The sequence below is a fragment of the Lolium perenne genome, chromosome 2, assembly GCF_019359855.2.
Source record: "Lolium perenne isolate Kyuss_39 chromosome 2, Kyuss_2.0, whole genome shotgun sequence".
Classification (NCBI taxonomy): Eukaryota; Viridiplantae; Streptophyta; class Magnoliopsida; order Poales; family Poaceae; genus Lolium; species Lolium perenne.
The window spans coordinates 138533274-138537787 of record NC_067245.2 but is presented as its reverse complement, the minus strand read 5'-3'; the positions used below and the strand labels follow the sequence as shown (position 1 = coordinate 138537787).

Sequence of the window (4514 nt, the reverse complement as noted above, 5' to 3'; positions counted from 1 at the left end):
ATGAAGAAGCTACATGAAGATACAAGGGCAACAATCGAGCAACAAGTTCTTCATCAAGCAACACGCCTCAACATGACGAAAAAGGCACGGATCTTCAATGAAGGAGACCTAGTGTGGATACATCTTCGCAAGGACCGTTTCCCTCAAGAAAGAAACTCCAAGCTCAAGCCCCGAGGCGATGGTCCCTTCAAGGTCCTCAAGCACATCAACGACAACGCCTACGTCATCGACATACCAACATCCAAGTACTTGGTGAGCAACACATTCAATGTGTCCGATCTCTCACCCTATCATGGCGATGAGGAGAACATAGAGTCGAGGACGACTCTTTCCCAAGGGGGGGGGGGAGATGATACGGGGTGGCCTTCGGACACCGCCGCCTCAAGACCGACAAGCCCTCCTCGTGGTCCAATGATGTAAGCCCCAGTAGTAGGAAAACCTAGAGCGCGCAGGTAAGAGGGGTTTATGTGCATGAGGTCACTACAAAGGACCGTGAGGTCGCCTCGCATTCCCAAGCATATGGGTAGGCCAAGCAACAGCTCGACACGCCCATGCACACAAGACCCACCTCAAAGGCTCACGGTAGGCTTACCAAGCCTGAGTGCTTCACCTTCCTGTGCACTTCACACATACACACACTGTGCACAGGATACAAGGGTAGAATACAGCTTGAATATCACAACATGACTATGTACGACACAAAAGATGGAAATAAGGTTCATATATATAGCAACGCTCTAATGAGCAAGATCCAAATGACACTCAGAAGACACATGTCCCAACATTACATCATACATAAGATAGCCAAATAGTCTGGGTACAGACAAGATCCAAATTGGACTAAGAGTCCTGAAGATAATCAAGCGGTATTTCCATAACCAACAAGCCACATGCTGCTGCCTTAGGAACGATCCTGCTACGCAACGAAGTCGCCGTCCGTGAACTCGACAAAGGAGCCACCTGCGTACTGATCATCATCTGTTGTACCTGTTTGTCGAAAAGCGTGTTCTGGAAAAAGAGGAAGAAAAACGAGGGTAAGTACCGTTGGCACGTACTTGCGAGAAAAGACCAGCTATGCTTGCTGGTGGGCGGTGTAAACTTCGCCCGGCTATATGGTCGAGTTTAGCGGCAGCAAAGCACTATCCAATAGAGACACGCTACAACATCCGTCTAATAGAGAAGGTGAGAGAGCGCATATTCTAGCAGTTCTATACTCTGCAATCAAAACCCTGCCATTGCGATCCCCCTTAGCCAAGAGGTACTAACAAGGCACTCACACAGTTGACAATTTTATATCCATTCCATTATAATAAGGCTAACTTACTACGCAAGTAATTAGCAAGTTATTAGCGACAACTTTAGGTGTAAGTTGTTCTATGATCGAGTTAAACAGCTCCAAGTCGTCCATAACCGCGGACACGGCTTATCGATAAGATTTACCCTGCAGGGGTGCACCAATGTTACCATACACGCATGCTCGAACCCGCATAGCAAGTGCGGAGTCTCACAACAAGACCGTTCCCAAATCAACAAGAATGCCTAGGGGGGCCACCCGACTAAGCTACCCGAAACGAAGTTCGGCCGTACTCCGATGCGGACTCAGGGTTTGCGTCGGCGGCTAGGCGTGCGAACCACACGCTTCGCTAAACGTCCCGCGGGGTACAGTACAGAATATAAACACCCGAAGGCAACAAGAAGTAAACACCCGAAGGCAACAGTAAGTAAAGCATGGCATACATGGCATAGGCAAATAAAACCAAGGTTGTGGCCCCCTTTTCAACAGACTTGAGAAATGGTAATGGGTGATGGGGGGTCCCGATAAAACCTCCCACGAGTGGTTAGCGCGCTCAGGCTTAGAAACAGATAACAAGAACTCGGGTCCTAGGGGACACAAGCAAGACAAAAATCCGATGCTTTCGCAAAGGGGCTCACCGATGCCTCTGCAATATTATAACCCTTAGCAATTTTAAGTTGTAGCAAAAGTTATCATCATCACTTTGAAAAGGTGGTACATGTGTCATCATCCCAACAAGATATCCCGAACATTTCGAGATATCAACAGAAAACCCTAAACTCGCCTACGACTAACAAACAACAGGTAGGGCGAGGAGGTGTATCTCGGACATATAGGTAACAGGTGGATAGGACACGTGACACAACAGAATCGCAACATAAGGATAGCAATAGATCAAAAGAGCATGTAAATGTAAAATAGGTGAAGGGGTGGGCTCGCCTGTCAGATCAGAGGTAGAAGCACCGACACGATCCTCCAGAGGGAACTCGTACTCCTGCTCGTACTGCTCTGCGTCGGCGTCTACTCGAGAAGAACCAAATAGCACATACAAGAAAACTATAGCACAAATCAATACAAGAAAATGCAATGCGCAATATGATGCATGAGGTGCAAGGTTTCATGTATAGCAAAGTTAAGTGGGGTGCTTTCCAAAGTAGCATGAAATGATAAAAACACCCACACGTAGCATTTAGTTGAAGTTGCACTTTGATTTGGCCGAACCAGGGATGCGGCCAATGATGCATGACATGGTGATATTTGAATACTTCATGCTTTGCTGATGCAATTAGATATAAAGTTTGTGTGATTTGGATTTTGGAAGATGCAATTTTAAAAGGTTTGAAAATAGGCAGGGGCAAAAATATTGATGAACAGCAGTTTGCAAAAAGGGAGTTTAAGTCCTGCGCCAGCCAGGATTTGAACCCTGGACGCCTTGGCAGATCCAAAGGAACGGTAACAGTGTGTTGTGTGGCAGGTTTTGCTTTGATACAGGCTACAGGGTAGAAGAGGTGGTCTCCAAGATAACTGAATTTTGCTGAAGAAAGAACGACAGTGTTTCTGAAATTTGTGACAGCAGTTTACTGTAGACAGCGAAAGTGCACAGATTTTAAAGCGATAGCCGCGACGATAATTGGGCACGGCTTTGCGCAAACCAAAAACAAAGATGGAGCTAGTAGTGGTGTGCATCTGCAGATACTAATGGCTTGCTCTACCGTGGACTCGTTCGCCGGAGACACGCCGGAGGAAAAATGGCACCGTGACAGAAAAACTGGACCCTGCTGTTTGAAGGATGACACTTGAACTGAAGAAAACAAACACTTGCTAACTGAAAAACGTGACAGATTAACTGAAGAAAACCTGGACGTTCTTCAACAGATGTGAACAGACATCCACTGAACAACTTCGTTCCTTGGGACCTGGATCGGGACAAGTACCAGTGTGCTAAACGTTTTGAAAAGCTTGGAAACGAGACTGGTTCCAAGTGAAGAAAACAAAGGAACATGTACGTTAACTGGATTTTCTGAAGAACTCGACAGAGTACTGAAAGATCGTGACAGCGGCGAAAACGTAACAGCGGAGTTGCCCAAAGCGACGGCTGCGTCGCATAACAGCATCTATTTGGGTGAAGTAAAACACCAGGTTGATCTAGGAGATGGCGCGCATCTAGTGGTGCCAACGGCTCGTCCTGAGGAGGTCTGTGCTGCCGGTAAAACAACGGCGAAAACGATGCCGTGGTGCTGTTTCGGACAACGACGTCTTTTTCATTTCTTCCGAACCAGAGATGAAGAAGCGTGCTTGTAGGGGGAAGGTAAGGAGGTGCTTCCGCTCACCCTGGGGTGCTCGAAGACGAGGAGGATGCGGCGGGGAAGGTCGCCGGTGTCGGGGACGACGAGGTGGCCGGGGTTAGACGTCAACAGCGGGGACGTGCACGTGCAGCTGCGGGCGGCGCTCGGCTCCGTGTACAAGACGTTGAGGAAGAGGAGGAAGAGGGGGTTCGATTCCCCCACTCAAGTTGGCTCGAGGCAGGCCATGGCGACGGCGGTGGTCGGAGATGCCCTCGGTGAAAACCCTCTCTCTCTCACGGGAAGGTAGAGATGGAAAGGCGGCGGCGGCTTGGAGAGGAGGAAACAAGCGGCTAGGGTTTTGTGGACCTGCTGCTGGCGTTTAAAGGGGAAAGGAGGCAGGTGGCAAGCATCCACGAAGGGGGAGAGAATCATACGGTGATGGAGGTGGTGGTACCAAGGAAGAAGAAGTACAGGGAAGTTTCTCCACGTGAAAAACTGGGTTGGGCTAGAAGAAGGCTGCTGTGGTCTTGGGCTAGGTAGGTTAGGCTAGTTTTAGGCTTTTCCTTTTATGTCTTTTTATGTTTTTTTTATTTATTTCTTTCTCACTTATAAATTCTTTTCTGAAATTTGAGTAGAGAAGATTTTGAAATTTGAAAGGAATTGAATTGAGGCTCAGCCTTATATACCAACTATGGTAGGCTTGAGAGAAATAAAAGAATGAAAAGAAATTGAAGGAGCCATAGAGAATTTTGGTAGCAACCAAAATAATTGGTATTCAAAAAATATTTGGCTAAACCTGATTCGTTCAACCACTTGAGAAGGAAGAAGCCCAACTCAAGATTTAAACCATGAGCATTACAAAAAGAAAGGGGAGGAGTAGGTTTATAGCAACCAAGGAAAATAGAGAATTTTGGCATGACCTATTTGAAAGTAGG

At 47.3% G+C, this 4514-nt stretch overlaps 1 long non-coding RNA gene across 1 annotated transcript; it reads right to left on the bottom strand.

The window, feature by feature from the left end:
• Positions 1-708: 708 nt before the first annotated feature.
• On the bottom strand, positions 709-3996 carry LOC139836066 (uncharacterized). Its single transcript, XR_011751972.1, has 3 exons — positions 3625-3996; positions 2234-2314; positions 709-1008 (listed from the first exon to the last, which is right to left on the bottom strand). It is a non-coding gene; the product is annotated as an uncharacterized lncRNA (long non-coding RNA).
• Between the last annotated feature and the right edge of the window lie 518 nt (positions 3997-4514).